The 13,349-nt window shown below is 32.9% G+C and overlaps 1 protein-coding gene across 2 annotated transcripts in view; it reads right to left on the bottom strand.

The window, feature by feature from the left end:
* Positions 1-7,410: 7,410 nt before the first annotated feature.
* The window catches only part of LOC132641493 (histone-lysine N-methyltransferase family member SUVH9-like), a 41,745-nt gene continuing 35,806 nt past the window's right edge, over positions 7,411-13,349 (bottom strand). For both annotated transcript variants that reach the window (XR_009582867.1, XM_060358517.1), the window contains one exon: positions 7,411-8,373. The gene's annotated coding sequence lies outside the window, so the exon portion shown is untranslated. The remainder of the gene's footprint in view (positions 8,374-13,349) is intronic.

The following is a 13,349-nucleotide window of genomic DNA, read 5'->3' as shown; positions in this document are numbered from 1 at the left end:
CTTTTCTAGTTGAGTATCTTCTACCCTATTTTCCTCTACCTTGTCTTGCTCCTGACTGTTGTCTGGTACTTGTTCTATCATGGTTTGCTCATGATCTGTACCATTGTTATGATTACTCTATTTCCCAAAAGCAGCATCTACCCATGGCCTAGTTGTCTCCTTGATAGTATTAGTACTATCAGTGATCCCTCCTTCAGTTTTCTTATGATTTCCTTGCTCCTCCTCTAGATCCACCAAAGTGTTGAATTTGTTGCTTGTAATGACTATTGCCTTTCTTTGTTTGCTCTGGTGAGCATTTCTCTCCTCAACACTGAAATTCCTGTTATCTTTAATGGGATTCCAATTTCCAGGATTTCCTTGAACTCTCCCACTAGGTAAAATTCTAGCTGAATGATTGTGATGATTATTATACCCTCTATGATTGTATCTCCCATTGTTCTTATGTCCATTATATCCTTGTTGCTTTCCTGCTTGTTGTTTAGCCTGCTTGATATTATGTTCATCTGCTTGTATCTTCTTGCCTTCTCTAGGTTCAACCTCTTTGTCCTCCTTAGGTTCCTTAGTATTTTCCTCCTTAGGTTCCTTAGTCCTTTCTTCCTCTTGATCTTTTGCATTGGTATTCACCTAATCTTCTTCCTCCCCATCATTTTCATACTGGGAAAGTTCCGGATGAATAATTCTACAATCATATTCATTATGCTCCTGTAATTAACATTCCTTGTAATACTTAGGAAGGTAATCATATTGAATCTGAACATTAACAGTCCTTATTGCTCCTGTTTTTTCATTTTCAATATCCATCCTCGCTATTTTGGGTAAATCCGTTAACGAATCTACCAAAACCTTGACCCTGGCACAACTAGGTATAGTCTTATTGATAGTAGCCATAGCCATCTGTATAGGAATACCCACTGCCAATGCAATTGAAAAAATAGTTTCCTTCACAAAGTATGTAGGCAATAGATTTGGAAAAGAATTCCATAACATTGTCTTTGATGTTTCTTCATCAATCTTGAACTTTGCATCATAGATCAAAGGTCTCATTTGGTACGAGTATCCTTCTCTATCTTGAATGTAATATGTAGGTTTTGATGTGAAATTCACAAAGTCTTCAAAAAGAGTACATTTGATATGCGCATGTCGGTTTCTTAGAAAACCTATTCTACACTCACCCTTTGTTCCACATTGTGCAGGGATTATTCGACGAAGTAGTTCAATATCCGGCTGTCCATATGAAAATTTCCCATCACAACATACTGAATATTTTCAATGACATTCATCTGGTCAACTTCTGTTTCAGTGTATTTGATGTATGACACCCCATGTAGAAAAGTTACTGGCTTCACGGGAATTTGGGGCAGTGATTGTATCTGGTTGTGTAATGAATCATTCAATGATTTTGGTTTGAACAGGTCTGAATATTATAAAGGATTAGGATTGGCATTTGGATCAGTCGTAGTTTGTGATGGTTGGCCAACCACCCTCATGGATTGCCCACCGGCCATGGAGGCCATGTTCACCACGCTTGAGATCTACGTATTAGGGTTTTGAATGAAAATAGGAAGTGAGAGAAGAGAGTTTTTTCGAGCAGTATACATACATTAGATTGAGCTTTTAATAAGTGTTGATTCATTAATCTTATGGCCTATTTACGATGAACGAAAATTTTCGGGTTCATTGGAACTAACCAAAATGATTCAATTTTCCTTCCTATATGAAAATAACCCCAAGACTAACCTATACAAAAACAAGATTAGTTAAATCAATAAGAACATCCATTTCTCACAAGGTTATTAAATACTACTAAAAAGTGTTTTGAATAATACTATATAATTGAAAAAAATTTATTCACTATTTAATAGTGACTTACACATTCTTTTGATATAGAGTATTTAAATTTATAAACTTTTATTATGTTCGATATGATATTGAGCTGAACTGAAATTTCTGCTTTTTAATTTGTTTAAGCTCGACTCTTTTGTTTGGTATCTTCTTCTTTCTTGTAAGGCAGGTTAATTCTACCATACATATATATGACAGGATACTTGGAAATCAATCTCAATTTCTGGGGGGAAAATTTTTGTTGGTGCAATTATTCATGAAAAATTATCGGTATATAGATTCATTAAAAGAAAAATTATTCATCTTTTTAAAATATGAATATCCTTACTGAAATTTTTAGCAGTCATGATTAGTGCTTCTCTAGCTTAAGGGGAAGTCACTTTCTTTCGTTTTGTTTGAATTGGCATCACAATTTTGATGTATTGCTTTCATATCTAGTCATATGCCATTGTAGGAAGTTATAAGACTGATTCTTGAAGCTGACATCATGATTAATTCTGATAACGCCATAGAATGTCTAAATGTTTTTCCTAAATGTTGAATATTTATATTACGGCTCGATTAAATTCGATTCACATTGAAAAATTTTAATAGTCAAAAGTAAAATATTTCTAATAAAGGCGATTCATACTCAAAATTCAAAATTGAAATTTCTCTGATTAAAAATAAAAATTATTAATTTACTATACCTCCAGAAGACGGCAACCCATGATGTATATTATATACTAGTCGTATGAGGCCCGTGCTAACTCATGATAGAAAAATAATAATTTAATTAAAGAAATATAATGATGCATTAATTATATCTTGTCGATAAGTCTTTATAATTATTAAAATTTCTTTGTCACATAATTGAATATTACTCAAAAGAAAAAATATTTATGAGGAAGAAAGTTTGAAAGAAGAATTAGCAAATACAAAGGAATACAAAATTCAATATTACTTTATGATATAAAATATGAAAAATAATTACGACTCTGTGAAGATCATAAATTGGAATACATAAGCTTAGTTTTAAACGAAATTAAGGGAAAATAAACTCATTAATTGAACCTGGATAATAATCAATCTAATTCTTCATATATATTATATGCTTGAAAATATTCATTCTTAGTTAACCAAACAATAGATTTTCAAAATAATAATAATTCATCTCGGCTGATAATACTATCTTTCATTTCCAACACTATATGATACCAGTTAACTAGAATAAAATTACTCACAAAATCTTTTATGCAGTTTAGATAAATAAGTTAGGACAAAAGAACCAACTACATGAGAATCGTATTGATTCAACACGAGTAAAATACGGAATCATGCAATCAGTAGGTTTTGATTTTATTTTTTTTACTGAAAAATATGAAGTAAAGGCGCATGAAGAAATTAGTGGTATATGAGATTCAAAAAAAAAAAAAAAATGAATCCATCTTAATTTGATAAAATAAACGAATGAAAAGAAAATTTTATTTTCAATATAATGGACAAGTTAAAAAGAGTAATCTAATACTTCCTTCGGTTCAAAATAAGAGTGTTTCGCATACCGCTTAAGAAAATATTAACTCAAAAAAAAAAGATATGTTGACTAAATTATCCTTAATTAAAGACCTAATCATATGGTTTTTTGATTACATAAAAATTCACTTATCTAAATAGAGGTAAATTTGAAAGAAAATAATTTATTTATTTTTAATTATATAAGCAGACACTTATTTTGACTCAAAATAAAAAAGCTAAGTGAACACTTATTGTGAATTGGAAGGAGTAGGGAATAGGAAGATATCCGAAATGTTATTATAGTGTCAACAACACCGTACAATTTACAAAGGCTCAACTGAAGTTTGGCTGAAGAATAAATGAGGGCAACAGCCTTGTTGCCATGTGTAGAATCTCAATAGGAGCAACTAGTAACGTGAGGACGACAAAAGCGTTTTATCAACGCTTACATATAGTCGTAAAGTAATTTGGACAGACGCATGATTCATGAATTTGGAATATATGTTGTTCTCTATCCATCCAAAGAATCATTTTTTCAGTTCTTTTTCAAAATTAAAGAAATAACTAAAGAAGGATAATGATGGGAGCCAATTAAATGAAAACTGAAAGGAACACACTAGTTACGCCGCTAAGATGTTCTGGTAGCGTTTTTGATATGCTTTAATTAACATCATAATTTTATAGTGTACTTGCCCGTACTTCGTGCGATAGTGAGAAAAGACTATGTGACTGGATATTAAAATCACACATAATTTTTATTAAAAAAAAATGATTTTTACAAATCAAATAACTTTTCATGATTTTTTGATATCCTATTTCTTTGATAGAAAACAGATGCTTAAAATATTGCATGTTAAAAAAACCCGACCTATTTAAGTAAGTGTATAGAAATAATAGAAAAAAAAAGTAATAGAAAGAAAACAAATGGTAATGAAATCCAGGGATATTGTAAACCTAAGACGTAACATACTTTTTTTTTCTTCTTCTTCTTCCAAGGCATTTTTCTTAATATTTTATTTCATAGCATGGATTGTTGATACATATGTTTTATTTTTTTATTTCTTGTTAAATAAAAACTAAAAAGGAAAACAAAATAAAAGTGTGGTTGCAATTTCCTGATTTCTAATACTTCATTTTTTTCTTTTCTTCATTTCTTTTGTAGATTTTCATGTACCCAGATTTAGGTGCATGTACTCATTCTCTTGGACTATATTTCCTTGCAGAGCTGTGTCTAGTTCTCTGGAAAAAAATTGTAACTGGTGATATGAAAAACCTCTATAGAAAAACTGCAACTTGTGTGATACGGAAGACGTTGAAATAACAATTGAAGACAATATAATATAAAAAAATATCTTCTGGTTCCTTAACAAAATGATAAGCAAATACATACATGTATCAGCTACCATTACCAATTATTCCTCTTAAAACACAACTCTATAATTCCTTTTAAAATTGAAGAATAATAAACATTCAGTCAAAAGATTTGTATTTGTGTATTAACAGAAAGAGAAAGAAAGATAAAATGAAGGGTGAGACTCACTATCAATCTTAGCTTTGCTGTTAAAGACGAATTCTTTGTTTTGAAATGGCAGGGATGTGTGTTTGGAGTACTATTATATACTGTTTTTGTGGCTGTTAAGCTATTGCAATTTACTTACGTCACACTGATGAGATTCAATGAGAAAATAACGTGGGTATAGAAATTTAATGGGGAAGGAATATGGGCATATGAAAAGCAAGAAAAATCAGTGGAGTAAAAGCCAAGAGTCTGATAAAGATAAAACAAAACATTACATTCATCTTTGGAGTAAAAACTTAAGCATATTTAACATAATAAAGAGAGAGTTTAATGAGTGAATTTAAGTCTTTTTACATAGCACATAAATCAGAAAAAATAGGAAAAAGGCTAAAAAAAAAAAGGAGAAAAAAAGATAAATAGGAATGGTGGCCATAAAGAGGTGTCACATCACCTTATCTATGCCTAGCTTTATACTATATATAGATGTAGATATAGATTAGAGCTATGCTTTTCAATTACAACTATGTTTTGCTAATTATTTGTAAATAATACAGACTACAATAACTTTATACATTCTTTTGAAAGTAAATTTCATTTGAATGAGGTTCAAAATTTACTAAAAAAAGTCTCCAGAATTTGATCATTTCATTTGAAAAGTCACACAGACGTAAATCAAGTACGGTATGTCCGACATAATTTGTGTGTATGTTCTGATACATACACCAAAGTTAAACGAAAACTATGCCTTGCGAAATTTAAATTATATCGCGTCAAAAATGCTAAAAAGGCCAAAAATTAAAGATCACAAATTTGAGGGCCAAAAATTAAAGACCACCCCGAAATAGGGCCATTTGTGCGAATGACCCCATATGGATACGGGCAATTCGCAGAATTGCCCTTCTTTTGGGGTGGTCTTTAAATTTTGCCCCTCATATTTGAAATCTTTAAGTTTTGCCCTTCGGCTAAACCCCATGGGTTCCAGGTTCGAACCCCCACACAGTCAAAATTTTAAAAAAAATTCGCAAGACAAAGTTTAAATTCGCTATGCCCCCACCGACATACACTTGTGAAGGAATTACCAAAGTTATGCTGGACCCGGCATACTTATGCCTTATGGGCAGACTTGGCATAAGTATGCCGGGTCCGGCATAACTTTGGTAATTCCTTCACAAGTTTATGCCGAATCCGGCATAAAAGTTTGCCCATTAAAAGTATGCCCCCAACGGCATAAACTTGTTAAGGAATTACCAAACTTATGCCGGTCCCGGCATACTTATGCCTTATGGGCAGATTTGGCATAATTATGCCGGGTCCGGTATAACTTTGATAATTCTTTCACAAATTTATGCCTGGTCCGGCATAAAAGTTTGTCCATTAAAAGTATACCCCCACCGGACAAGGGTACATAGGAAGAATTTCATTGTCCTCCTTCCAATATTATTACAGAACTAAAAGGCTTCATGGTAAAGACTGTGCGTGACCTCTTCCACTCATCGTCATGCAAATGCTGTCAACAATTATCATAGTGTTAATACTCATGAAAAACTAGGCTTAGATATAATGGAACAAAATCACGACAACTACTCTTTTCTAACACTACCCCATAATATATTAACAAGAGCAGTTATAATATATCCAATACAGGAAATGTAGCAAAGAAAGTCTTTAGGCAACATTGACACAAAAACCACTTGAATTTTAATAGAGCATTTTGATGTCACTAAAAATCTGTAAAAAGTTGACATGAGATCTCAAAGTTATGCCGGACCCGGCATAAACTTATGAAGGAATTACCAAAGTTATGCCGGACTCGGCATACTTATGCCAAGTCTGCCCGTAAGACATGAGTATGCCGGGTCCGGCATAACTTTGGTAATTCCTTCATAAGCTTATGCCGGGTCCGGCATACACGCGACCCAAACCTTGACTTGCAGTTTTTTTTTTTTAATTTATGCTTAAGCGGGGGTTCGAACTCAGAACCTCATGATTTCTGCGTGAACGCTCAGTGTTGCAATGCGAAGGGCAAAATTAAAGACCAGCAATATGAGGGGCATAATTTAAAGACCACAAGGGCAAAATTTAAAGACCACCCCAAAAGAAGGGCAATCCGCGCAAAAAAAAGTATGGATACCAGCAAGGATGTCACACAAGTAGCTATTGGGCTGAGAAGAAGCAATAACAAAGGTTTAGGGACATTCTTACAAGGGATTGGGTCCCTTAAGTTGCTTTTTGTCCACAAATACAAATTTAGTGATTCATTTATGACAAAAACAGATTTTGATAATCTACTCAAAATTCTTCTTCTTCACACTCTCGGTCCCTTTTTTGCATTTCCATGAATAAACCTCTCTCAGTGTCTCTACAAACCCCCAAGTTTTCTCTCAACAACCCAAAACCCATATTTATCTACAAACTAGACGTGGGTGCTCTTTGGTGTTATTTGTATAGCTTCAAGATTATCAAAAGGTTCAACATCAAGAGGATATCTTTAGACTTTAATTCAATCGCTTGCCAAAACTGAAAGGAGGAAGAAATATTGAAAAAAGAATGTAATACTATCAAGTTGATTAATTATTCACAAAAAAATCAGTGCCTCATACATATGCCCATTGAGGAACAATCTATGAGATATATATATCCAAAATATCATGAGATATATATGTACTTACAACATAGTACATTCTTCAACTTGCTTCCTTAGTACAGCCTAACATATTCACATAGCTCGTAAAAGAAGCTGAATTCCTATTGAAAATGATATCATTCCACAACCTTCTTTATTATAATCCTTTTGCAGCAGTAAGTATTAGAACCAGCAGTTACAGAACTTAAGCAACACTAAAGAAGCAAATGCAGGAGAAAATAAGATCTACCCATAGCACTTTATACAAGCATCAAATAATTCTTTTTATAAATTGCATTTGCACACCATGATTCAATGAGATTACCAAAACATTTGATTAGCAGCGACGCCAACTACTGTCATAACTCTACTGCAACCCTTTGGCTACAAGGAGAACAAGAAAATTGATCAAGCAAATATCTTGAAAACCCCAACTTCTCTAAATTAGGCAATAAGCTTATGCCAGAGAACAACATAGTTATGAAGTTGTACCCGTAAATCAACATTGACAAGCTCCTAAAAATGCAGAGCCCTGAAGCTACCCATTAGTGGGGAAATATTGTCAATATCCAAGATGTTAAAATTCAAACTATTGCTATCACACAGGAAACAGAAGGAAGAAATATCATAGTTCAATACTAAAGTAATTACCGGGCAACACATGTCTAGTGCCTAGTGGTAAAATGATGGAATAAAGTTAGGAAGACCGTTTTGGCAGTAAAATAAGCACCTATGTTTCGGATTTGCCAAATATTATCTTTTTCCTTTGTCCATTCAACAAGGAGCTCCGGTGGACCTGGCTAGATACAATAAGGACAGCTTGAGAACATGTAGACAACAAATTAAATCCCATCAAGTTGGTCGAGAACCGTCTTCATCAGCAGCAGCACTAAACCTACAAAATTGGACAGGCATTACATTTGTAAGTTGGAGTAGCAAAGTCAAATGCTTGTACCTATTATTAAAACTAACTTCATTGACACTATGAAGCTTAGACTATATATGTAATAGCTGTTGAGGACATCAAGCATAATCTTCTTATCGCTCCCTTGCTTCGCGATTTTGATATGAAGACTTAATTGTTTTGTACTTTCCAAATAGAATATCTCATTCTGTTTATGAGATTGAGAACAATGTTTTAAAAAGCAGTTCTGGGACTCGCCTTGGGGCTCGCCCCGGGGCGGGGCACTAGCAAAATGCCACAGGACTCACGTGCGGGGCTTAATTCCTGCGAGGCTTACGCCCTAAGCGCCCGATTGTACGCCCTAAACACGCCTAACGCCCAACGCTCGGGACTCGCCTAACAGTTCTTACACAATTATATGTTAAATTCCTTAATTAAAACCGTTGACCCTCATAATTCTTTAACAAATGATTGATACTTAATAATTTTTCATTTACCGAAATAAAAAAATTGGGTATAACTCAAATAACAAGTCGTAGTATTGCATATTTACAATATGAGAACATCGTGAGGGTGAATATGACTTAATATTTCTTTTAAGAATACATAACCGAATTGTGAATTTTCACTTGTCATTGGTCTTTTGTCCTATGTATCAAAATTATTATATTTTATTATTTCTCTATTTGAAAGTAATTTTATTTTTATTCATGAAGGAGTTACGTTTCAATTATAATACTAATAAAGTTATTTATAGGGAGATACAATGAATAGTATGATAGTAATATTGTTTTAACAAATTGTGATTTTTTCATTGTTTGAAAGTTAAGATGTTAGAGTTGATTTGCATTTTATAATAGCTTTTATTTCATTGTATTGTTTATACTTGTAAGGTTATATATATACTTTTCTTTTATTTTTTATGTAATTTTACCTATTTAAAAATATTTATTATAATTATATTATTTTATGAAATACAAAAAATTAAATACCCATGGGGCTTACGCCCCGTGCCTCGGGGCTTACGCCTCACCGAGGCATATGTAAAACACCTCGCCTTACGCCCTTGCCTTTTTAAACACTGATTGAGAAGTCAATTTTATCAATTTCTTAAGTGAAATTCGGAGATAATTTATTCATTGAAATTCTATTGAGACAATTTTAGACTACATTAAATATGTTACAAGGTACTCCCTCTTTGTCATAATAAGTGGTGTTTAAGCTTAGACACACCCCTTAAAAAGCCTACTCACTCCTAGAAGTAAGAAGTATTTTGACTAACTTACCTTTAATCAAATGCCTTGAAAAAGAAGTAGATCCTTGATGATTTCTTCATTGTGTAAAATTCTAATTATTTAAATAAAGGTAAAACTGGAAGCAAAAAAGTGATGCCTACTTAATTTTGTGAAATACCCCTTATTTTGAACCAAATGCAAAGGTAAAAATACCACTTATTATGAAACGGAGGACATTTTTTCTATTTTAAGAAAGGATGTTAGGTTAGTTTCTAGATATTAGCATTAGATCACATTTACACCTGGGTGGGAAAGGTGGGAACAATCGCATTTCTTAAAGTATTTACAAAAATTAATCATCGTGTCTGTCACACCCCATTTTAACCCGGGAGTTGAAGCGGAGTACAACATATTGGGGATTCTTTTGTTGTTTGTTTAAAGAGTCGCCACCTAATTGATTTTCTTTTGCGGTGAATTAGGACACCTAATTATTAACTAAGGTAAAGTTAAAACTAAACCTCTGTTAATAGTCTGCTTAACCAGTGTGATTCTAGGTAAGGGTTCTATATTATCCTAAAGGGAAGGGGTTAGGCATCCTTTAGAATCCGTTAACTTACGGTTATCCGACTAAACTTAGGTTAATTAATCAATGTTAGATATAATATTAAAATTCTAAAAGAAAAGCTTGTGCAAATAAGACTTGTAAAAATTGTGACAATTTATGCAAAAGAGAATTTTAAAAATGTCATTTTTTATATAAAGAAAGAAGATTTCAAATAATGTCGTTAAAAAATGGGATTAACAATTCGCATAAGAGGGGATTTTAGAATGCTATTTAAAATAGAAGTTTATGAATGTTGCTAAGATTTAAAATAAGATACTAATAAAATTTTTAAAAAAAGAAGATAATAATTTGTATAAAAGGAGACTTCAAATGCCATAAAAATTTATAAATATTGTTAAGGTTTAAATATATATATAAAAAAAAGTGTTGTTTAGAATGAAATTTGTGACAAAATATAATAATTCGCGTAACAGAAACTGCAAATGCCATAAAAAATAACTTATAAATGTTGCAAATATTTAAATAATGATGCTAATTAAAATAAAAACGCGCATGAAATATATAAGGAAAAGAAAACGCGAATTTGCGTAATGCCTTAACAAATATTCGAAACAAACTAAACGATGATGTATTGATTGATTTTGCGTTTTAGAAATTCAAAGATCTTTAATTCTTATTTGTATGTTAGTGTTGTTTCAAAATTCTCAAGATGATAATATGTGAATCCTTTAATTTAGAACATATATATGATCGTGGCATTTATTTTGCAAATTGATTATTTTAAATAAAAAAGCGTGAAGAGAAGGAAATAGTTTGTGAAATTAATTGTTGGTTCTTTCCTAAGTTGACTACCCATAACTAAGACTAGTCCACTAATTCATCTAAAGTTCATCTAAATTAGGAAAATAACACATAAAAAAGGGTTAGTCATACAATACAAATTAAATACACAAATATAAATAGATGAATATGTAATTTAAATGGGCTCGGCCCATTTTAAGATAGTCGTTCGCTGTTGGCTACTGCTGGGCTTCGGCCCAGCAGATCCTTTTATGACTGGGCTGCTGTTAAATGGATCTGGCCCATTGCTGCGAACACTGTTCCTGTTATATGGGCCTCGGCCCAGAATTCTTATTTTCTGCGGGTGGGCTGATTTGGGGAGCTGATTTGAGAAGATTGAGTTGGGCTTTTAGCCCAACAGAAAATGCAAGAGAGGAGCGAATCCCTCGGACTCGCAATACGATGACCATGCATAAAATAAAAGGAGAAGAATTAGTATATAATCAGCGAATAAGGTCAAACATATAGCATGCGAATTTAAATCAATCAACAGATCATGTATATTCCATGTTTATTTGAAGTATACTTCATGTATACATAGGTACGCGATCTCACTGCTTTAACAACATTAAAGCACTTTTATATTATACGGAAAGCACATAATCTGCCTAGCAAATGGCGATGGGTATTTAAAACTATACTCGATGCTCAGAATTATCGCAGCATTCCTACAGATCTGAACCCTTTATTCTCTCACTATTTTTTATAAGACAGTTCAGAGAGGAGAAAAAATGATAATGTTTTCTTGCTCATGTTAAAACCTTTTCGACAGTTATACAGGGTGGGATGCAAACAGGCAGTGTTCTAGCCAACAGCCATGAACAACTTTGAGCATAAAACAATCAACATTTGATCATGTAAAGGACTGTGACATTCTCTTTAGGCATACTAATAAGACAGATCTACTATCTCCCTTATACAGATTTAAAACAAGTATTTCACAAGAGTATGCACTCATCTAGGTCAACTAATACTCTCAGATGAGCACAAACAGATCCAAACTTAGTAAAAATGACCAAACTACATACTTTCTCAATAAGGAGTTTCAACTATTGATCACAAACTTCAACAGAATGCCAACACAGTTTTACACAGCCAGGATTGAAATTAAAGAAAGCTTTTGCCCCAAAAAAATATTCTGAGATTATAGATACTACAAACAAACAACAAGTTGTCAACATGGGCCACATGGTTTAAACAGAGTCATTTAAGGGATCATACAAAGGTCTAGGTTATTTTAATCACTCAAAGTCACATGAAAGGTCTGGGAGCATACAGTTGCTTTCTTGGTAGTGCTTAAGTCGACAAAACAAACATGATGAAGTTCAGACTAATTGGTGGTGTTACAAGGCAAGGATTACACATTCAAACATAGTCAGCTTGGCAAAGGATACAAGATGGGGCTGATATCTAATTCCTATTTGGCCTATGGTTAATAAATGAAACAACAAAAAAAAGACCAAACCTTTACACTTAGTATGCTGGCATTGGCAGAAAACTTTTAACAGGAAGCTCTAAAGCCAAGCAAAGTTAGGATTCGGGTACCTAATAGCTAGTTAAACTTCAGTTTAAATCTCCAATATGATCATGTCAAGCTATTTAATGAATGTCAGAGACCAACCAAACAAGATCTCAGCCACCAACCATAGTTTTGAAACAACTAACATGCACTTGATACTTAATGTTGACACAAGGAAAGATTATCCAATTCAATCTGTTATGACCAAAGAGTAGAACTATGACAAGTTCAAATAAAGAGGTTTCGAAAGCTGGGCATTGTCTGACACATAAAGGATTTCATCAACTCCCTCTTATGTTTTAAAAGTAGCCTTGGGGGAGGGCTAATCAATCTCTTCTGGTCTTAGCAAAAGATTCAGCAACTATGAGATTAAGCAATTCAGAATTAAGGTTTATATGCGGGTCTAAAAGAAAGCTTGCTTATTGATCAACAGAAAAGAAAAAGCAAGAAAAAAAAGGGACAAATCCACAGGCAGACTCAAAAGTGCGCAGAGAGGGGAAGAAAACTCATGTGCATCTTATATATTTTCAAACCAACCAAACATACCAATAAAACACAAAAAAAAAAAACTCAGTTACGTGCCTAACCAAAAAAAAAGAATTAGAACTGCCCAGATAACCATAAACCAACCAATAAGCCAACTGACATGACTAAACTTAAAACACATAAACATTCAACACCATTTTAAATAAGAATGAGCTAGGGATTACACTTAGCGATATGTTTAAACTGCTAAAAACGAACTAATCCCACTCCAATGCTATAGCAAAAACAGATCATGAATAGCCAAAATTAACTAAAATTGGAC

This window comes from Lycium barbarum, chromosome 5 (assembly GCF_019175385.1).
Source record: "Lycium barbarum isolate Lr01 chromosome 5, ASM1917538v2, whole genome shotgun sequence".
Classification (NCBI taxonomy): Eukaryota; Viridiplantae; Streptophyta; class Magnoliopsida; order Solanales; family Solanaceae; genus Lycium; species Lycium barbarum.
This window is presented reverse-complemented; position numbering and strand designations above follow the sequence as displayed.